Genomic DNA, 23,956 nt, shown 5'->3' on the forward strand with positions numbered 1-23,956 from the left:
CAGGACTGCGGAGCTTAGGTCTGTCCGTTGGTTGTGGGATCACTTAGCTCTGTCTATCACTTGCTGTTTATGCTGTTTGGCATGCAAGTAGCCCTGTGTTATAGCTTCACCAGGTTGGCACCTCATTTTTAGGTATGCCTGGTGCTGCTCCTGGCATGCCCTCCTGCACTCTTCATTGAACCAGAGTTGATCCCCTGGCTGGATGGTAATGGTAGAGCGGGGAATATGCCAGGCCATGAGGTTACAGATTGTGTTCGAGTACAATTCTGCTGCTGCTGATGGCCCACACGGCCCATGGATGCTCAGTCTTGAGCTGCTGGATCTGTTCGAAATCTATCCCATTTAGCACAGTGGTAGTGCCACACAACACAATGGAGGGTATCCTCAACTGAAGGTGGGACTTCGTCTCCACAATGACTGTGCCATGGTCACTCCTACCGATACTGTCTTTTCTCCCTGATTCCCAATGACTTCAATTTTGCTAGGGCTCCTTGATGCCACACTCGGTGAAATGCTGCTTTTGTCTGGTGTAGCCACTCACCTCTGGAATTCAGCTCTTTTGTCCATGTTTGAACCAAGGTTGAAATGAGATAAGGAGGCGAGTAGCCCTGGTGGAACTCAAGCTGAGAATTAGTGAGCAGGTTATTGCTGAGTACGTGCTGCTTAATAGCCCTACCGAGGACATCTTCCATCACATTGCTGATAAGTGAGAGTAGACTGATGGGGTTGTAATTGGCCCGATTGAACTTGTCCTTTTTTTGGAGCGCAAAACCCCCTTGATAAGACCATTTGGATTAGATTTTCAACATGCTGCCCTGGGCGTAAAGCAGGTATTGAGGTCAGCTATTATAGAAACAGCTCATTTTTTATTACCATTAATTTCAATACTCTCCACTCAGCTAGATGGCTACAGCTGCAAAAGCACTCGAAGCTTGGCACCAACCAGAACAAAGCTGTCCATGAAATTGGCACCTCGCCCACTCTCTCCACCACCACTACCATGGCTGTGTACAATCTACAATATGCACTGCAGCAACTTCTTTGGCAGCAACATCCAAACCTGCAAACTCCACCACTTCTAAGAAAAAATACATTAAGTGCGTCTGGGAATGCCATCCCCTCCTAGGTTCCCCAAATCACGTGCCATCCCCTCCTAGGTTCCCCAAATCACGTGCCATCCTGACTTGGTCCTATATTGCAACTCCTTTATCATTCCTTGGTTGAAATACTGGAACTCCCTACCTAACTGCTTTATGGGAGGACCTTTACCAAACAGGTTTAAAGTGCTGACCCTTGTCATAATGATTGTCCAACATCAGAGAAGGAGTTTATTTATAAAAATGAAAGGTATAAAAAGTCCAAAATTTAGAAGATACATATGCAAGTCTAAAAAGATAGATTAAGGTATAATTTCAAGTATCTTTATCAACTCACCCTTTAATTTCCTCAATTCTAATATTTTTATTTATATTTTCACAAATCAAGCAGCAACACAGTGAATCTGTGCTGTATCCTCTCTCTAGCCTCAAGGTCTGTCCTGTAGTGTTTTGCTAATGTTTTACACTGATTCATTATTACATCTCAACTTTTATATGGTATACTGTCATAACATTTTGTATTCCATTAGATTTATGTATGATGCTATTCACTTGAGGTGTTGTTTTTAATGCCTTGTGATCCTGAACCCCAAAGTCTTTTTGCTCTTCCACATCACCTAAGCATCCCCATTCAACTACAGTTACTACTTTTTTTAACCAAAGTGTACCAACCTCACGTTAACTGCCATTGTTTTCTATCTGGCACTTTTTGTTGTTGCCCATTTTACCATTTTATTGATATCCCCTTGCAGTTTTATTCCATTTTCAGATTATTTATTTTGCTTCCTATTTTGTATTGTGTGCAGATTTGAACATTACTTTATGTAGCCCTATATCCAGATAATTGATATACACAGTGAATGGAAGCTGTAGTGGAACATTACCGACTTCCATACACTGAGAAATTGTCCTTTGTCACTATTCTGTTTCCTTCCTTCTAACCAATTTATGTCCCATGATTCTATGCACCTTAATTTTCTTGAATAGTATCCTGTGTGATACCTTCAAAGACTTTCTGAACGTCCATGTGCACTGCATCCATTTCATTTCACCCCATCCATCATATCTGCCACCTCCCCTAAAAGATTCTTTGCAGATTTGTCAAGCACAATTCTCTTTGTCAAGTCCTGGTTGGACCCCATTTCATTTGCGCACAAGGGGAACATACTCAAGCATCTGTGTTTGATATGGGATCATTTTCAGTTCGGGCATGGCTACTCACAAGCAATTAAAGCAAACAAGTAATTTAACTCTGCGTAGTTGCTGAGTAGTTACAAAGTCTTCATATTGATAACCATACCAGATTAATGCTTACAACTTTCTCGCAAATTTCTCGCTCTTCAAATTCTATTTTTACCATAAGTGTGAGCCACACTTAATTATCAAGGTAGATAGGAAAGCGAAACTGCAAAAAATGTAGACCTGTTAAAATTAATGTTTCCAGCGCCAGAAGTACAGCACCTATTTAAATTGTGCTCCTGAAGAAAATGCAATCATTCTGAATGATAAAATGGAAAGGTTTATTAATGCAATACAAACCTTTTCCTATTCTTCTCAACATTGTGCCTGAGTCAAGACAATGAGCAGCGCATTTCATTTTCCACTGTTATCATGAGCATTGCAGACTGGGGCGTAGTTTTGTGCAGTGCACCCATGCTGACTTGGAGCTGGTTGAGACTGCCCAAACTCATTTCAAATAATATCCTTACAGCCAGCAGAGAAAGAGACTTTCATCTCAACAGTCTGAGCAAGTTTCAAATAGTAAAATTCAGACTTTAGCATTCGCCACTAGCCATCCACAAACACAGCCATGTGTTGAAGATGGTTCAACTTTCTTCAGAACTTTTAAACTGAAAGACAAATGACAGAAAATATAGCTTGAGAAAAACATTAAGGGACACAGTGCATCTATGGAAACCAATGTACGCACACAAATTCCAATTCAAAACCTCCATTATAATGTGGCAAAAAGCCATTTTAAACAACTCCTGTTGATGGCCTTTCTAAACTAAATTCTGAGCATGAAGAACCTTATCCACACGTGGCAACAGAAGACATAACTGGAAGAAATTGGTAGTAATGGGGGAGAAAAGGCCCAAAACAGGCATTTGAATTAACTATGCGAAATTATCTTAAAAAAAATATGGTAAAAATAATGTTTAGTTACAGTGCTATAGAGCAATTTTTAAACATAAAAGATAACCAGAGGTTATAACTAGGCACCAAGACAATATTTTTTGACACTACAAATGAATTAATTCATTCAGATTGTTCAATATTGGCTCGAAATTTGTGGTAGTGGTAAAAATGTACTCTTCAAATCCTTGGCCAAATTAGTTACATAACATTATAACAGTTATATAACAGGGTTAAGGATATCTCATCTGGGCTGCAGAGGAACTTACAGTGGGAGGGGAAAGATCCAGTTGTCGTGGTCCACGTAGGTACCAACGATATAGGTAGAACAAGGAAAGAGGTTCTGCTGAGGGAATACGAGCAGCTAGGGGCTAAATTAAAAAGCAGAATCAAAAAGGTAATAATCTCTGGATTACTACCTGAGCCACGAGGTAATTGGCACAGGGTCAATAAGATTAAAGAGGTAAACGCATGGCTCAAAGATTGGTGTGGGAGAAATGGGTTTGAATTCATGGGACAATGGCACCAGTACTGGAGAAAGAGGGAGCTATTCCGTTCGGATGGGCTCCACTTGAATCATGCTGGGTTCAGCGTCCTGGTGAATCGCATAACTAGGGTTGTAGATAGGGCTTTAAACTAAATAGTGGGGGGGGGGAGGGTTCAGTTGCATGGAAATATAAAAAATCAAAGTTTAAGGAGAGGGTAAGGGTGCAGGTTAGTGACGAGGCTGATTGTTACCAAAAAGTGAAAGGGACAGAGTATGTGAATGCCACATTGCACCAAAGAATCATATAAGAGTAGGAAAAATTGACAATAGGGCAAACTTAAAGGTTTTGCATCTGAATGCATGTAGCATTCGGAATAAAACTAAAGAGTTAACAGCACAAATAGAGATAAATAGGTATGAGTTGGTGGCGATTACTGAGACGTGGTTACAGGGAGAACTGATATGGGATTTGAATATCCAAGGGTACTCAGTGTTTCGGAAGGATAAGCAGGAAGGAAATGGAAGTGGTGTAGCTTTGTTAGTAAAGGAAGAGATCAGTGCTATAGTGAGGAATGATATAGGCATAGGAGAGAAAGACATAGAGTCAGTCTGGGTAGAAATAAGTAACGGGTTGAAAGGTTATGGGGAGAGGGCAGGAAATTGGAGTTAAGGCCGAAATGAGATCAGCCATGATCGTATTGAATGGCGAGGCAGGCTCGAGGGGCGGAATTGCCTACTCTGCTCCTAGTTCTCATGTTCTTATGTTCTTATTATATTATATACAAAGATATGAATAAAATTACACATTTTCACAGAGGTTACAAGATATAGTTAAAATATACAAAATCAATTAGATTCACTCCTGAAGTTAACAATCAGTAGGTTTCATGGAAAAATTATTGGGTTAAGCTGGGAGGGGCAGGATACTTACATTATAAAAATGTACTGATGTGAATTTAACAGTCTAATGGGATGAAAATGTTCTCTCTCAGATAGCCAAGTGAGTTCTGCCTGCTCAACCAGTTCCGGTACGTACAAAACAAAACTCAGCTAATTTATGATCTCGCCCAGTCATCAAATGGAGTTCCAGCATGAAAAAGAAATGTAATCATTGTTGCTGGTTTGGTTATTGCATTATGAAGCCAGGTTTATACTGTATTTCACTCACACAATGTTTGACCAAGTGGTACTAAATGCGAATACTGTAAAAAATGTTCTATTCATGTCACTTAAAACCCTCGCCTTTGTTTTTCAAGAATAGGAAAAGTAGCAACTCTCAACCTACATCTCTATTCTGGCAACCTTCGACAGCAGACCATTGAATATCAGACATTAAAGACATATCTGGACATGACTAAATAGGATACAAAGCACAGCCATTTTAGAAATTTTTAAAAATGCCTTTAAAGATCGATAAGGTTTAGAAGAAAATTGCAAGCTACATATTGTTAATTGTACTTAAAGGATATCATAAAGTTCAGGCTTCTATACAGTCTATATCTTTGCCATAAAATCTAATGTAGTTGGTCACTGGAAAATCTCCTAAGCTTCCTGAATCTTATTTTCAGCAGTAAACTGTTATAGGTGAGTAATAGATCATTATATCATAAGGAAGTTGTTGCTGACAACAAACCAGTATAATTACAAATCCTAGATAAATACTCATCCCAAAGTATCTTTTCAAGCCTAAACTAACTTGTATTTGTGCAATTTGCTAACTTACCTTGAGATAATTTGAAAAAAAAAGTATCCAAAAAATTGATGCAACTAAACATTTGCATTGTTACGTTATTTCATTGGAGTCAAATATCAATAAGCATTTGGTGTTCAGAACACACAAGCTGGAACCTAGTGCAGTTGTTTAAAAAACAATCAAGACTATTACAGTACCTAAAAGCATGCTGAACGTTTTGAAATGGCAGATGCATTTGTTGATCAACATGTTGCTCGTTTTAAAATTGGTTCCTTTGACAGAAAAAAAATCACTTCCATGAAAAAATATGAAATACCCTTCTTTACCATGTCGCTTTTGTGAACTAATGTTGGGCATTAGTTAATGCATCAAGAAAAAAAATCAATCCACAATTCAAAAGAAAACTGATTGCAGCTAATGTTCATTTCTAGCTTTTAAAAATATCACTGAAGAAATCTAAGAATGTATTTTAGAATTTTCTGTCAATATATTATGACTATTAAACTAAATTACTATTAACTTTCCACAACTCTAAATGGAAGTGGTGCATTTCAGAAACACCATCCCCCTACCCAAGTCTTCAACAATTTAACTGTCAACAAGTGTATTTGCAAGGTTAAGTGGTCTGCTGCTAGAATATATTTGTCAATTTGAAGCATTTATCAAGCTATTTATATGTGGAGGCTGATTTAGATACCATAGTTCCATTAACTAAAATCATTTCACATAATATAAGCTGTGTACGAACATTATATCAAACTATAAGCACTAGCCAATGCTGTCATGGAGTGTATTAAAGAACAATCTAGTCTCATTTTCCAATGAATTCCATTTTATTTGCAGCACAGTGCCTAAAAGCACATCATAAATCTAATTGTTACAGGAAAGCATATGCTCTGCATATCACAACTTCAAATGCATGGTTTCAATTACAGACGCATTCAGAGTGTACCACACCCCTTGTTGCTTCTTGTAAGCAGATTTTCAAAAGTGTCTTCAATGTGCAAACATTATCATCTAATCTTTTAGCATCAGAGAAAAAGCCTGCATTCAATCTCCAGCAGCTATAAGCCACAGGCATCAATATATTTTGACTATGTCCCTGTTTGTGGTGTAATCCCCGTTCTCACTCCGATCTGTTTATTTCATAGAACAGACTGTTCAACAGATGTCACTAAATGCCAAGTGAAGCAAATTAAAAATTACATTAGCAAATAACTCTTCAGAGGCTTAGAATGATTGAAACTGGACAAATTTTCACCTTAAGATACATAGTTATTTGGCTCAACACTTCCCAACTTAAACAAGCTTTATAGATATTGTTTGCAACATTAAGGTTACAGCCAACCAGGCTTTTAATAATGGAATAAGGGACAAGGAACTCATTAAAGCTTGGAAGAACAGCAAGGCACTTCAACTAACTGTAACATTCCTAATTCAAGCACAAATTCAGCATGACCATCACTATTAATTGAAAGGCAAAAAAATTGGGGACAAAATTTTATATTAATAAACATGAATTTGAGTCATTTTTCACCAGTACTTTGTTCTGTTCATTTTATTTTAAAGATTTGCTACTTCAGAATTAATTTTTCAATCCAAACATTTATACTAGGCAGCAATAGCTATTAGCCACCCAATCAAAATCACAGATAATATATAACTGCGTATTAATATTCATGAATGTCTTACAAATACTACACTTGAAAAGTACTTAGTTGACAGTAAAGTTCTTGGGATCATCATGAGATAGTGGTAGTTACTATATCAATGCAGATCGATCTTTCTTTGAATATGTAACCAAATTGGACCATGAGTAAGTTTGGATTTTATAGTATTTGTGACAGAAACAAGCTCAAGAGTTGAAACGAATGGTTTACGAATGCTGGTGTTTGTCAATTTAATACCAAACAAGCATATTTCAAATTGATTTTAAATAACATAGGAACAAAAGTACACTGAAATCAGTCCAGTAGTTACGGCTATCCACTAGAGGGCAGTGCAGTTCACAATCTATTCGACAGCTACATTAGTTTACATTGGTCAAAACCATGTTCCAAATCTCCTGTATTACCTTAAACGTGGAAGATACAACGGAAGAAGTCTTGAGGGAATCGAATAATAGATGTATTTTTTAACCAACTATTGAGTTAATTAATAAATATTCAAGTTTAAATTAGGGAATCATTCGTAGACTAGACACGGTCACTCATTCTAAAGCCAAATAGTGGTAGAGATCTCTAGAGGGCAGCTAAGGAATGATCAAAGGCAGAGAGAGGGAAAAACACAAACTTCCCTTCTCTAAGATCCACAGGAGACAGCCAAGGAGAAGAGAGAGAGAGAGAGAGAGCGAGCGAGCATGCACAATGAAGAAATGGAGACAGAGGGTGGAATTTTCCATATCCATTGGTGTGGGCGTCATGGTGGGTGTGAGCGGACAATATGGCAGCAAGGCCAGAAATCATTTTCATGATGTTGTGAAAATAGTTTGCAATCGTCCGCTCTGCCCGTCGATGGCGGGCCGCGTTTCCCGCCGCCACACGTCAGGAACTTAATTTTAATACATCCGCATATCATTATAAGCCCTGCTTGCCAGAATCACTTCCCCACGCTAGATCATCCGGGTACATGGGCGTTTCACAACAGTGTTTATAAGGTGTGCAACCTGGTGAGCTGTGCGTCGAGGGGAACTCGGGGATGAGTGCACAGCAACACTGCGCAGCGCTTGCAAGGGTCGCCTGTTGGGCCTCAAGGTTAAGGTGCCACACATTCAGACGAGGGCACAGGCCAGTCGCATTTTCCTAGCTGGCTTACATTGCAGTGCTGGGACAAGGGCTGCCTTGTGGTTGAAGTGAGTTGGAAGGGTGGGGGGGGAAGGCTGCCCTGCGGTTGAAGTAAGTTGGAAGGGTAGGGGGGGAAGGCTGCCCTGCGGTTGAAGTGAGTTGGAAGGGTGGGGGGGGAAGGCTGCCCTGCAGTTGAAGTGAGTTGGAAGGGTGGGGGGAAGGCGCATGCGGGCTGGGGGCGGGTGGGTGAGGGAAGTGGCCAGGCATTAGGGATACCTTGTATAAAGTGACCATTCCTCTGCAGTTGAGACAGTTCAGGCGCAGTCACATTGATATGATTGGAGTCGGGCCTCTAGCTTCTCTGCCCACTCAAGCAACGCAGAGACATCAAAGTGTGACCAAGTGCTCCAGAGCTTTTCACCCCTTGGGCACAGACTGCAAACTAATGAGCATTTTCATGGACTGCAGAACAGTTGGATGACTGAGCTAAAGCTGGCCATGGAGCAGTCACTGGTGGAGGCGCTCACAGCCCCTTGCAATGTTATCATCCCGGTTTGGACCAGTCTCCCCCATGGTTCAAGCTAACAGTGCAGCCTTGCAGTGCGGGTTAGGAGAATGCCTGTGCCTGAGCTGAGAGCACAGCATGTGGTCCAGTGGGCAAAGCTGCTGCCAATCGGTCAGGTGGAGTCGGGTGGAGGTGGATGGGGTTTCATGCAGCCATGTAGCACACTAAACTCTGGACAACCATGTGGTAGTCAGCACCCTCTGGGGTGCATTAAGGGACCTTCCGACTTAGCCAAGAGAGATTCTTAGAATACCCATGCTAACCCACGCTTCTCTCTCTATCATCCTGCAAGAGGAGTATATCAGGAGTACGGAGCCTGGTGACCTAGCTGTATGCCTCATGGCTTAGAGAGTGGAGACGAAGGAGAAGAGAGCGATGGAGGCGCCTGGCTGGGCAGAGGGAGGAGCAGCACCCTCAGGAAGGGGCGGCTGGGGCTCCAGTGCACTCCGCTGAAGAACCGCAGCGAGCTGTTGCTGGTCGGCACCGAGCTAGACCCAGGGCCTATAGACACCGCTTGCCATTCCTGTAGATGACCGAGAATCCGTGTCGCTGAAGACTGGTCAGTCATACCTGCCCCCTGCTGCAGGATTTGGTGCCACAGGGGCATGGAGGGCATCCACTGTCCGTGGCCATGAAAGTGACCGCAGCACTCAATTTTTATACCAGTGGCTCCTTTCAGGGCTCCACAGGCGACCTCTATGGGATATCACAAGCCTCTGCCCACAAATGCATCCATGAGGTCACGGATGCCATTTTTACAAGGGCACGCAAATTTGTACATTTCACCCAGGATCAGGAAAGCCAGGAAGCAAGAGCGCTGGGATTTGCCCAGATCTCAGGTTTTCCACAGGTGCAGGGTACCATCGTGGTGCTCAGATCTCCGTGGCAACAAGCAGTCAACTTTGTCAATTGCGAGGGATTCCACTTGCGAGTGTGCAACCACCACAAACACATTCTGCAGGTCTGCGCATGGTTCCCAGGGAGTGTCCACAACTCCTACATTATCAGGAGGTCTCAGATCCCTGATGTCTTCCAGGGTCCAGAGAGGCTGCAAGGGATGGCTTCTTGGGGACAGGGGTTACCCACAGAGGACGTGGCTGATGACACCCGTGTGGCGGCCTCAGGCTGCAGCAGAGAGATGGTACAATGAGGCCCACGGAGCAAACCATAGGGATACTGAAAATTTGGTTCTAGTGTCTGGTGGAGTCCTGCAATACTGTGCACAGAGGGTGTCAATGCGTTGTAAATGCATTGGAAGCAGTTGAGAGAAGGTTTACCAGACTAATACCTAGAATGGGTGGGTTGTCTTATGAGGAAAGGTTGGACAGACTAGCTTTTTTCCACTGGACTTTAGAAGAGTAAGAGGCGACTTGATTGAAATGTACAAAATCCTGAGGGATCTTGACAGGGTGGATGTGGAGAGGATGCTTCCTCTTGTGGGAGAATCTAGAACTAGGGGTCACTGTTTAAAAATTTGGGGTCGCCCATTTAAAAGAGAGATGAAGTGAACTGTTTTTCATTCAGAGGGTCATGAGTCTTTGGAACACTCTTCCTGAAAAGCTGGTGGAAGCAGAGTCTTTGAATATTCTTAAGGCAGAAGTGGATGGATTCTTGGTAAGCAAGGGGGTTATAAGTTATCGGGGGTAGGTGGGATGCAGATTTCAGGTTACTATCAGGTCAGCCATGATCTTATCAAATGGTGGAGCAGGCTGGAGGGGCTGAATGGCCTACTCCTGCTCCTTGTTCAAATGCCACGCATCGTTGTTGCCTGCTGCGTCCTTCACACCCTGGTGCTACAGCGGTGAGAGGAGCTGGCTGAGGAGGAGATGGAGGAGCCGCACGTCTCCTCTGATGAGGAGGACGCAGACGGGGATGAGGGTGAAGAGGTCCTTGAAGGCGACAATGATGGCTATGACGCCATTGCACTGACCAGACGAGGCAGGCACACTCGAGAGCCCCTCATAGCTGCTAGATTTGTGGAGGAGGATGATGATGACATGCAGTGAGATCCTCACATTGCATCTGTGAATGTCTGGCTGATGGCAGTGCACATACCCTCTGTGATAAGACTCCTGTCATGGAGACGCAGTAGATGCTCATAGTCCCTACATTCTAGGAGGATGACGACGATTTATGGTGGGGACACTCCATAGATCCTCATACAACTTATGTGAATCTCTGATTTCTGTCTGGCTGATGGCAGATGGCTTGCGCTGTGTGAACAGGGTTTTATCATGGAGGAACAACGGGAGGATGCTGATGAGATGGGGGCCAGCTGCATCTCAAAAGGTGCTGGGAGCACACAAGAGAGAATGACAGAACTCTGTGTTGCTGGCCCAGGACATTCTGGCAGCAATGATAAGCCCCATCGAGGTGCAGGCATGACTGATGTGACCAGTCACTGGGAAGGTACAGGAAGAGGCCCTGGACTGAGTCAACTGCCTTTATCTTGTGTAGGAACCAAGGTTTCACATCTGAGTGACATGAACACTGCTCATCAGGACAAGGAGCCATAGGCAAGGAGACATTCTTGGGAGTTTATTAACAAAGTGAACATTATGTAAAAGTAATTAACACCCATGTCCAGGCTGTGCAGCTATATCTTCTTAACCTTCCTAAACCTGCCGCTATGTCTTGGTGCTCCCTTGACATCCATAGTGGGGGTGGAGGCAGCCTACTGGCTGCTGCGCCCTGGCTGTGATGAAGTTCACGGGCATCCTCTGGAGGGCCGAGAATTGGAGGGCCCCAGCCTGCTTTTGAGGTCCTGCTGAGTGGCAGTGGCACCCTCCTTGGCCTGTGAAGCTGGAGCTGCTGAGGATGGGCTGGGCACTCCTGGAGTCACCTGTGTGGATGACCCTGGGGTGCGCACCTGCTGATCCTCTTCCCTATTGATACCCGAGGGCTCCTGGCTGACTCCTCGAGAAGGGGTAGCTGGAGTGGGATTGAGTTGCCCTGAACCCCTCTCGCATTGACACTGTTGGAGGCCAACTATGGTGTCAGCGATGGTGTTCAGTGTGTGCAGCCATGCAGAACTGATGAACTGGACCAAGGTCTCCATTGTGGCTGCCATCATACCAGTGTTGACCTCAATGCATTGACATGCCAGCGCTATCACCTCAGGGTGAAGGCGGACTGACTCCTCCATCGTGCCTTGCAATCTGGGGAGTGCAGCGGACATCCCTTCCTGATGTTGTCAGGCTTGCTTTTGCAGTTCCAGCAACTGAGGTACGACCAAGTCCAGAGGCTCATCATCTGACTCGGACTCAGTGTTGGAAACCAGCAAGTGTCAGAAACCTGGGAAGTCCCTGCCACTGCCTGCTGTGGATCAGACAGTGCAATGTGCTCACCAGATTGTGACCCCAAGGCTATTCTAAAGCTTGATCCCACCAAGGTGTGTGTCTCTGCACTGGTGGAGGGTGTGGGTGAGCGCTGTGATGGGTCTTCAATGAGGGTTACAGCAGATTCCTCTTCTGAGGTGTCTTCGGGGCTTGAGTCGAGGACAGGGGACGTGGGCCCTCCTGGCTGTTTCCCAGGTGTGCCTGCAAAAGCAAGGGGAGATAATTAGTGCGTGGCAGTGGCTTGTGAAACAGGACACATCACTCACAGCATGGTTGTCTGATGGATGTTGCACTGCTGGATCCTCACTTGGTTGAGCATCACCAACCTCACTGTCAGCACAGGAATGTTCCAGGTCTTCGCCGGCCAGCTGGATGACTCGATTTTCAAAGTCCATGAGAACTTTGATTTCAGGCATTCCTCCACCAGTCTGTGACATCTCCCTTTTTTTGTGTGCCAGCTTCTCCTGCATGAAGACAGATGGAGACAGTACAAGCAGGATGCCTGCCAGATCAGATGACAATTATGCCTGGCATATGTGGGTGGTGAGTGGCCCCATGGATGGGATGAAGACAATGATGATGAGTGTGAGAGTGTGAATGGTGATGTCCCTTGAACTGGCAGTGAGTGAGATCCCTGTGGTTGTGTGATGGGTTTGTGAGTGTGAGTGATGAGAAGAGTGATTTACCCTCGTGGATCAGAGGAGATCGTTCATCCTTTTTTAGCACAGGGTGGCTGTCCTCTTTTGCAGGGTGTTGTCACTGACCACTGCTGTCACCGCTTCCCATGCTGGATTGGTGATGTTGCTGCCCCTCCTGCAGCCAGAGTGGGGAACAGGGCATCACGGCGGGCTCCACGGCATCCAAAATGCATCCCAGGGATGCGCCACTGAATTAGGGGGCTACAGTCTTTTTGCCTTTCTGGGCCACGTCTTCTGTGCAGCAGTCCTGGGCTGGAAGCACTCAGAGGTGTGCACGTGGCTGCACTTTAAACATGGCACCCGGCATAAGGAAGCAGTGAGATGATGGCGTGGCGGGCAAATTGGAGGTTGCCCGATAGTGAAACGACATGTTTCCCGGGAATGCTGATTAATGAGGCGGCATTGAGACGATATGGCGTGAAAAGTCGCCATTCCAGCTGGCGAGTAAAATGTTCTTTTTCCCACCCGTTACCGCAGCACTTATTGTAAATCTGGGACGATTCCGCCCTGAGAAATAGATGAGAGTGAGAATAAGACAGACCAGAAGAGAATGAAGCAAAGGAAGAGAGTGAAAGTGTGATCCTGAATCTACTCCAGTCTGATTACCCATCCAGATGCTCAACCAAAATAGTCAAAATTGATGTATGTGCAAAGTTGCACAAATTGTTACCAAAGTTTTGCTGTCAGGTGCTATCTTCGTGAACCAGAAAAAGCTTTGCACTGTGAACGTTCAATTTGCTACACTAAATAGATTGAATTGCAACGGAAGAGTCCATTTATGTTGCCATCAATAGTAGTCCAAAGTTACTGCCAAAATAAATAAGTTGCCATTAGTGTTGCTCGAGATAATGTACAACGCCAAAAGTGGTAAATGCTGGTTTGTGCCCTTGACAGCAACCAATGTTTGTTATTAGAGGCCCAGGTGACTGTAGAAAGGCGAGAGGCTAAAGTGCATAGGCCTTCAAGGAGGTTTTACATTTGCTGTACTTTACTGATTTTCTCAAAAATAATGTTTCTCCTTTGTGATATTTAAAAAAGCATTAACAAAGCTTGCACATGTGCAGCTGTTTAAACATGGATCAATTGAAGCACATCACTAAATTTCATTGTGAAAGCCATTCCAATATGACCACACATACAAAATTCATACAGTCATAAAACACCAAAGAATGAGCAACTCACCCATCTGCCACAACAAAGTTAGCATTAGAATAGCACGTAAAAATTTGCAAAAGTTTGTGCACTGGCACTGGAACCATTTTGTGTGGTTAAAGAAAGACTAGCATTGATATGGCATTTTTCACAAACAGTAATATGATAATGACCACATAGTCTGGTTTAGTGATATTGATTGCGGGATAAATATTGGCTGGGACAATTCACTTTAATGCACATATGTTATTTCTAATCACACACTCTTTATTGGTCAAGGGTTAAAGGAAACTTTAGTAACATGGCCAATATTGGTAAAAGGGGAAAATGAAAAGGTGCACAGGGAATTTGAGACCTTATTGTATAAATGATTTTCCTAAATTCTACTTCACAGTTTGATATAATCAGAATTTACAATATTCTACCGTTCTAGAATGGTAATATGCTTTGTGGTAATTTCATGATAATATAGACATGACCTGAATCAAACAATCTAAGTTTTAATATTAAAAAACAAGCTGGTTCTACAGGATCCTGTAAATCTATATATTAAGGTTACCATTGAAATAAAGGAAATCCTATTAAAATTACTGAAGTTTCAGAATACTTTTCAGTATCAATATTGATTATGCCAAGAAGCAAGTAGTTCAAAGGGTACAATTGTTCAGTCAGAGAAGGCACTACCTCCCCTTCAGCTATGCAAATATCCTCTTTAACGCACATGTAATATTCCTAACTGCACACTGTATATTAGCCTAGGGTCAAAAGACACTTTAGTAACATCAAGGGATACAGGATCCTGCGCAGTTCTAGATGATGCTGCTCAGCATTTTGCCACATTTGGAAAATTGGACATATTACTACTTAGAGATGGGATAAAATAACAAACCTTGAATCTGTTTTAAACAATATTTTAATAATACAGCAATTCATTATTTGACACCAAGATATTTTAGCCAGTAAAATTGAATTTAGCAGTGTCCAGATTAATATAGATGAATATTTATTGCGCTGGCTTTCAGTAAATTATTTAGAGAGGGTAGAGATTATCATTTTCTATTCATATTTTAAATATTTAGACTAATTATCAGTTAATGGTGCTCATGTCATGTACGTTACTATTGTTCTAAAATGAGCTTTCACTTTTGATTAATTATGCTCTTTTTTGTTTTTTTTGAAAAAGTTTAGCATTTATTTCAATACATAGCTTGGCTGGAAATCAGATCTCACACACGAACTAGGTGAGATATCATAGCAATATAAAATTGTATATTGGATGCTATCTGGTTGTACTCATTATAAATACATAAATAAATAAGTGGTTAAGAATTATAGCTTTTCATAGAACTAAATCCTTTTTAAATATACTATAAGTCAGGGCCTTTTATCTCAAGGTGACTGGTTCTGTATAATGGGGTTTGAGTTTTGAGAATGTAGATCAATATCATGCTTCAATGTTATGCTTCACCATAAAAGCCTCTGCAAATCTGTCTGGGCAAAGAAAAGTTTTGTTGTTCCACTTAATAGTTTGCACATATTTCTAGGACCAGGGTCTTTACTGGAATAGAATCTCTAGCAATGGCGGAGTCCATCAAACTCATAAGGAAACAAAAGCAGAAAGAATTAATAGTATCATCCAAAGAAAAATCTAAATTTAATCCTTGGCATGCACCAGAGAAGTTATACTTGTTCACATTACATTACATAGGATATACAGTACAGAAATGGCCATTTGGCCTAACCAGACCATGCTGACATTTATGCTCCATTCCATTTCCCTCTTCCTCATATGATTATCTAGCTTTTCCTTAAATGCATCTTTATTATTTGATTCAACCATTCCCTAAAACAATTAATAAGCTCACTTTTCTAGCAGCAGCTGCATCATGTATGTTTTTTATATTTGCAAATTTTCTCCTCCCCTGCAAGCAGTTTCATGCAGGCATACAATCCCACAGATATTGGCAGCCATCTTGTTCCTCAACCAAGTGGTAATTTTTCTTGTATGGGTCCAGATAGTGAGCATCAATTGGTAACTGAACCTGGGTAATTGCAGTCTGCTGACTTAGTGCTACATTGGGTGGCAGCTTTATCTAACTTGCTTTTAAGCTCAGCCTGCTTGAAAACTTCAACTTAGGTTCAACATGGAATTATTTTAGGTTGGTCCACAGGAGTCTGATTAGCTGGAAATTATGATTTGGAATCTTTTTTGGTCAATTGAATTTTATTTTTTGGAAAAAAAACAGATAAAGGAGAAAGGTGGAGAACAGAATTAAAGTGGGGAAACAAGGGGAAAGGTAGTAGACACCCATCTCGGTTAGGGATAATAGTGTTTGGAAATGGAAGACTTCCCATTTTGTGCAATCAGTGACAGCATGGACTATGTAAAACTTTCCAAAGTCAAGCTCGCTCTGCTCTGGCCCAACAATGTACCTCAAGTCCAACCTCAGAAGACCATCCTGACAACATTGGTGAGACCTTTTCCCATTCAGCACAGTAGCCATTCTGTTTACTCTCTGAATGAGACTGATGATTAATCAAACTGGGCCAATGTCAATGAAGAACAATTTGAGATTGTCCAGGAGGTGTTAACATAGAACAGAACAGAGAACAACAAACTCAGCAATGGAGAAAAAGGGTTAACAGAGTAATTCTTTATTTTCAGCATTTAAAGTTGCAGTACTGAAGCTAATTTTGATGTTTGAATAGCATCGTTACTAAGTTTTTGTATCAGTAACATTGACATCTATATATTTTAGTACTATTCAATTCCATGTCATCTACTTTCTATTTAATTAAACAGCATTAGTGCTAAGCAACAGATTCCCTTACCCTTCTAGTTAAAAATAACTCCAGGTTTTGACTTGCACCATGCTTCATCTGGAGCGTTACACTTCTTAAACTTGTATTTGCTACATACATCAAGAGACTGACAGCAAAGCACCACCACGTAACTCTGATTGCTAGCAGGATGAGTGTAATTTGATTAGTAATGAATACTCCCATCTTCAAGTTATCTAAATACCTTTTGAGTTCCGCGAGTGATCAGCCCAGAGTTTTAGTATTAATATTTATTAATGCTGGAATTCACAACAAAAGGCTACTATAAGTCAGGTTGCTATTCAAGTATTAAGGATATAGTTCACAAAGATACAGATGTGAGAGGTCATTCAACCCACCTAGCTCAAGCTTCCAGAGAAATCCACTGTTCCAATAAGACATTATTTGTATCAGATGGACACTTCTACTGATTTTCAAAGTTTATACAGAGAAAGAAGCAACTCTGAATTTACTGACATGTTACATGATTCATTTTGCAACCTAAACTGATGAGAAGGTAGCTTGGTTATTAACAACTTATTTTGATGTGTTAATTTTAGATATTCCTCCAAACTAAATGTGTGAAATGCAAATATAAAGGAAAATTTTAATGTAAATAAAGAGTAAGAGCCTCCTAAGTTGTGAAGAGAGCATAAGGAGGCTACAAAGAGATATAGATAGCTTAAGTGAGTGGACAAAGATCTGGCAAATGGAGTATAATGTGGGAAAATGTGAAATTGTCCATTTTGGCTGGGAGAATAAAAAACAAGCATGTTATCTACATGATTAGAGGTGGCAGAGCTCTGAGATGCAGAGGGATCTGGGTGTCTTAGCACATGAATCGCAAAAGGCTATTATGCCGGAACAGCAAGTAATTAGGAAAGCTAATGGAATGTTGTTGTTGGTATGGGGAATTGAGTATAAAAGTAGGAGGTTATGCTTCAGTTATGCAGGGCATTAGTGAGACCACATTTAGAGTACTGTTACAGTATTGTTCTCCTTATTTAAGGAAGGATGTAATGCATTGGAAGCAGTTCAGAGAAGGTTTACTAGACTAATACCTAGAATGGGCAGGTTGTCTTATAAGCAAAGGTTGGACAGGCCAGGCTTATATTTGCTGGAGTTTAGAAGAGTAAGGGGCAACATGACTGAAACATAAAAGATCCTGAAGGGTCTTGACAGGGTAGATATGGAGAGGATGTTTCCCCTTTTGGGAGAATCTAGAATTAGGGATCACTGTTCAAAAATAAGGAGTCACTCATTTAAGACAGAGATGATGGGAAAATTTTTCTCTCAGAGGGTCGTGAGTCTTTGGGACTCTCTTCCTCAAATGGTGGTGGAAGCAGAATCTTTGAATATTTTTAAGGCAGAGTTAGATAGATTCTTGATAAGCAAGGGGGTGAAAGGTTATTAGGGGTAGGCGGGAATGTGGAGTTGAGGCTACAACCAGATCAGCCATGATCTTATTGAAGGGCAGAGCAGGTTCGAGGGGTTGAGTGGTCCACTCCTGCTCCTAATTCGTATGTTTGTATAACTAAGGCATTTAAGAATAGGATGTAAATGTTCAGTTATTATTACAAAACAATTAAACACACACACAGATAACTTACTAAATTTCTTGGGGAGCTTAATAAGATGAAAAGGGGTTTGCACATGAAGAGTATGCTTACTTCTACAGTTTAACACTATAGCTGTTAGCAAAAGTACAAATTTCTAAGTTTATTCCCAATATCCATTTTCCCTGCCCGACCTTAATACTTGGCTAAATTTAATTAAAGTAGGTGAGGCATTTCATTGGTACAATTCCATTCTTACAGATGGACAGTATCACTTAAATAGTAAAGTGTTGCATTATAAAATGTGAACTAAATTTTCCACTCACCTGCCTTCTCCCCAAGTCACTCAGTCATTTCACTCTCAAGCAATATATATAATTGTCTCTTGAAAACATTTATACCAGCTGGTTTAGTGATGTTCCCAGTAACTTATTCTAAAACTCCATTACTCTTTGGATGAAGAATATAATGCCTATTTTTCCCTTTCACTCCCATGCATCTCCTGATGTTTGAAGTTTTCCCCAGAATGAACAGTCACTCAAAAACATAAGAGAGATTTTCCTGAGTTATGGCAGCTGTTAATTATTGCTTTTGTGCCTGTTCCAGCATGCAAATTTAAACAATTGTTTCACAATAAAGTGAATTGGGGGAACAGGCAGAGATGTCCCAGCATTATTGCTTTGCAGCAAACTACTTTATTGTGTTTGCAAAACTCAGTTACATACACTGATAATTTTACGAAGCCTGGAAGGTCCTATTATAACATTCATGTAATTGCATTTATTTTAGTCCAGATTTTACTGGTCAGTCACATGCAATTGATCTGCAGTAATATAGAAGGCTAAATGATATTTAATAGAAATGATTATGTAACACCTTTAATCAGCATTTTAAACACCCTAAGGAATTAAAAGAAAGAAGAGTTACTTAAGTTTATAGGACCTTTCATGAAGTCAGAATGTCCCAAAGTATATTACAGCCAATGGAGTACTTTCTCTTCAAGCATAGTCACTGTTAAAATGCAGGGAGACTAGGCAGTCAATTTGTGCATGGTAAGCTCCCATAAAATGCAACAAGATTAAGGTACAAATATTGGCTAAAACACAGGGCTAATGACACTCACAAACAAATATAATAAGTACATATGTAGGTTTTGTCATTCATGGAGTACAAACACATCCAACAGACTTAATATTCTCTGATAAATTCCATCACCATCATTCACTTTTATTCTAAAAAGGCATAGAGGAGAAAAAGGCTATATGACAAACATCTTTAGCATGATTTCCTGTAAAATTACTCATAGGGAAAAAAAAATGAATTCCCACCCTCCTTAAAAAAAAAATCGGTATACAACTTTGCCTGGAACAATTCTAAAAAGTGCATTTGGAAAAACAATATTTCCAAAAATCAATGTCAGGAGAAAAGAATGCCAGAACTTCCTAATGTACACCAGCCATTGATTTTTTAAAAATTATCTTCTGTCCTACTGGGGATACTATAGTTCTTGCAGTATTATTTACTTTATGTTATATAGGGGGAGAGAGTGAATCAGCTTTAGTAAACACATGCCATGAAAGAAAGTGCAGAGCTATGTTCTGCTGTTTACTGACACAGGATAATTTTTTTGTGACTCTATTGGCACCTGGGGCAGGATTTTATGTCTCGCAGGCTGGCATGCGCCCCACCCGATCGTGCATAAAACAGCGCGTGGTGACGTTGGGCAAGTGTCCCGACATCATCGCGCACTCCCACACGCATGCTCAGGCTTTTGCACTGGCACTCTTCCCGCCCCCACCCGGCAGCGCTGGGGTTCTCAGTGCACCTTTCATGCTGGCTGGCTGTTAATTGGCCAGCTAGTGTGAAATCGCGGTCGGGGGCCGATCATGGGCGGCTGACTGTTTCCCGGCCAACGACCTGAAAATCCTGCCGCTAGAGTCAATTTATTTTAAGGAAATAGTTCAAAGGTGGGAAAGAAATTTAAGACATTGTTTTTTGTGTCTGGAAAGCATCTTTATGACATCAGATTTTCAAATAACTCTACACATTACTTTTGCAATGCTGAATTTATCCATAATCTGCATTTCTCTATCTCAGCCACAACTGATAAACTTCAATATGATCTATACCATATGCAAGGACTAATAAAAAAAACTTGCATTTATCTCGCACTTTATTATCTCTCAAACATCTTAAAGTACTTTTCATTCACTGAATTATTTTGAAAAACAACTAATTTGTAGGTAATGCAATAGTCATTATGTGCACAGCGAAATCTTGGCAATAAGATGAATGGAGAGTTAATTTACTTTTGATGGCACTGGTTGAAGGAAGAATGTTGGCCATATCTTGAAAAACTCCTCATTTTTCTTCAGTGACGTGGCTCTTCAGAGTCCATCTGAACTACTGGAACAGGCAAATGCTAACCCAGTTTGATGGCCAACATTTCCAGTCTCTGGATCTTTGGAGACTGGACATCTGACCCAAGATGTGTGTTTGGGCCCCGCTGAAGTCCTAACAACCTGACCTCCAGGGCAATTACCCGGGAAGTTTGAATTTTCGATGGGCAATTCCCCTGCACTCCGGGGCCCTCTGCAAAAGTAGTTCCAATTTACTTAGCTGAATAGCTGCCAAGGAAATGTTAGACAGAAAATTTCTAGTCAAGCCCCTAGGTAACTACAGAACTGACCCAATCACTCACATTGACCCCACCCCCTGACGACTCCCTCTGACGACTACAACTGCGCGCCCCCCACCCCCGCCCGGCCCGACCTGACTAACCCTCCTGACTACGCAGACCTTCCACCACCCAACTACACTCCCTGACCCAACCTGACTAACCCCTACCACCTGACTAACCTCGACCTGACGTGACTAGCCCCCAATCTGACTACCATTCCAAGGCCCGACCTGCCAAGCCCCCAACCCACCTATCCACTCACCCACCGACCCACTTGCCACCTCACCCACCTACCACTCTACCCACCCACCACCTCTCACTTCATCCACCTGGCACCCTACCCATCTGCCACCTCACCCACTTGCCATCCTATCCACCTCACCCACCTGACACCCCATCCATTTGGTTTGTTGTGTGGTTGAGGTCTAGGAGCGGGTTTTGAGGATTGTCTATTCTCCCAAAGTTTGCTGCTTGAGTCTGTAGTTTCTCAAAACCATTACTTTTTATTTAGACTAAGTATTTACGCATTTGGATCTCTACATGAGGTTGAAGCTTCTCCTTCTTCCAAATCTCGCTCACTTCTCTATCATGTGATCTGACATTATTACATTGGCATCGTGGATGCTTCTGATGTTAACCCTTTACTCTACGTCACCCCCCCAAGTTTTTTCCACATCATATTTATATCCTCCTACATCTCCCCCACAAAGTCTCAAGACTTCACAAGGTCTCCCCGATCTTGTTCTGATCTCCTTTTGAGGTCGAAGATATTCTGGGCTCTCGCTCCTGTTGGTGTGAGTGATCTTCTCCTGGGTGGCTTGTAACAAGTCCCTCTTTTTCTTCATCAGGATCAGAGTAACAAGCCTAAGTTTCTATTGGCTTTCTCTGTAAGAATATTAAGGCGCTGTGGTTTCTCATGGTCTGTCTCAATCCTGCACAATCTTGGTTGTGGAGATTTTTCAATGATTGTGTCTTTCTTCTGTTGGTCTCGGACCCAACCTCTCTCCCCAGCTTCAGCACTGGTAGCTCATGTGCTCTGTGCCTGTGACTAAAGCTCCAAGCCTGGCTGTTTTTCTGTTCTTCCTCCTGCTGTTTTACCTCTCGTGGTCACTCGTGGTGATATTGGGTTTGCATTTTTGTTTCTGGTTGCTTACGGCTCATATAAGACAGTTAGAATTCATTTCTTCTATAGAGCGAGTCATGCCTGGCCACCAGACCGATTGCTGCACTCTCGCACGACATTTTGCTATTTCTAGATAACCTTGAAGTCTTATCAAGCTGAAGTGTTCTTGGTATGATTACTCACTCGTGGAAGACTAGAAAGTTGTCAATGACTGAGGTGTTTGCGCTGTTCAAGTACTGCCATACATAGTATGTGAATAGTGGGTATGCAGACTGGCCATCCTTCCTGACAATATTCTCAGATTTGGAGACATTCTTCTATTATGTTGCAGGGCTTCTTTATTTCCTGCAACTTTTTTGCAGGAGCTGGTAAGTGCTAAGTAATTAAGGGCGTAAATACATCAACTGCCTCGATTAAATATAAATTCTCGTTTGGTTCCTTCTGATGGTATTTGTGACAGTATGCCTACCGTAGTCTGATATTTCCCTTGCACGTATTGTGTGGAGTTATATCCCTCAGTCTTAGTCTGAACCGCTGTATTCTGGGTGGCATCTTCGCAATACCTTTTATGTTCAAAAAGGTGACTAGTAGCTTATGATCTATTTAGATTTTGAAACACAATCTCATAACAATTTGAAAATTTTTGCATACCCATTTTGCTGCCAATGTTTCGTTTTCTATCGTGGTGTATCATTGTTCTGTTTCTGTAAGTTATCTTGAGGTGTCGTATCACAGAATTGTTACAGAGCAGAAGGAGGCCACTTGGCCTATCGTGTCTGCACCAGTCTACTTGTCTACACTTGCCATCTTTTTTGCACTTTTTGTATTGCCCCAGACCTGCAGACAATGCATCCAACGCTACAATGGTCAGTAATTCTGGGTTGTAATGTGCTGTAAGGTCTGGGATTCACGTGCCAAGATTTCAGAAGGGATTAAAAGTAGTTTAATCCTTTTAATAGCATTTTTGCTGGCCCACATTCCAGCACCTCTGTTGACCTTGTCTCAAAAGCTGTCTCAAGGGCTTGATAACCTCTGCTGAGTTTGGTAGGAACTTGCCCACTTGACTGACCATCCCGAGGAATCTCTGAAGCTCAGTTATCTTCCTGGGCTGTGGAAATTCTCTGATTACTTTCGTTTTTTGTGGATCAACTGTGATTCCATTGGCTTGTACTATGTCACCTGGAAACTAGATCATAGGTTTGGCAAACTCATATTTTTCATTCAATGCTAGGCTTGCATCCTGTAAGACTCTCAGGACGGCTCTGACTCAGCAATCACGCTCTTCTCTTGTGCAGCCATGTATAAGTATGTCATCCAAATGGCATATTACTCCTTCCATGCCTTCTAGAGTGTGAGACATGGTTATCTGTAAAATTTCTTGAATGGGCGCTATTCCAAAAGACAATCCATTGAAACAATAATGACAGTATCATCTACCTCCCTCAGGAAAGTTAGTTCCTTTGCTTGTGGTTCTTCTGCTTCTTGTATGTGGCTCTGCTTAAAGTTTTCTCCCTCTTTTTACAGATTGTCAGCATTTGAGTGACAAACAGTTTTGAAGTGGCATAGTTTTCCACAGTTGTGGCACTCTGCTCCCCTCACCCACCACTGCCCACCCACCACCCTCCCCCGCCCCCCAACCCCAACCCCCCCCCAGTTGTAGACTTTCTTCTCGCTTGTGTGGTTTGTTCCTGCCGCACCAAAGGCATTTCAAAATGGTGGTTAGTGTGCTTTTATCCACTTTGGTGGGCTTAGGCTATGGCTTGCTTTCTCGTTTATGGCCTACAAGCTGAATGGTCTCACTCGATCTTTTTCATGGTACCTCTCCTTC

At 42.0% G+C, this 23,956-nt stretch overlaps 1 protein-coding gene across 5 annotated transcripts in view; it reads right to left on the reverse strand.

The window, feature by feature from the left end:
* The window catches only part of suclg2 (succinate-CoA ligase GDP-forming subunit beta), a 405,981-nt gene that overhangs the window by 52,406 nt on the left and 329,619 nt on the right, over window positions 1-23,956 (reverse strand). The gene's annotated exons all lie outside the window — the stretch shown is intronic.

Source organism: Cetorhinus maximus, chromosome 6, assembly GCF_964194155.1.
Source record: "Cetorhinus maximus chromosome 6, sCetMax3.hap1.1, whole genome shotgun sequence".
In the NCBI taxonomy this organism is placed as follows: domain Eukaryota; kingdom Metazoa; phylum Chordata; class Chondrichthyes; order Lamniformes; family Cetorhinidae; genus Cetorhinus; species Cetorhinus maximus.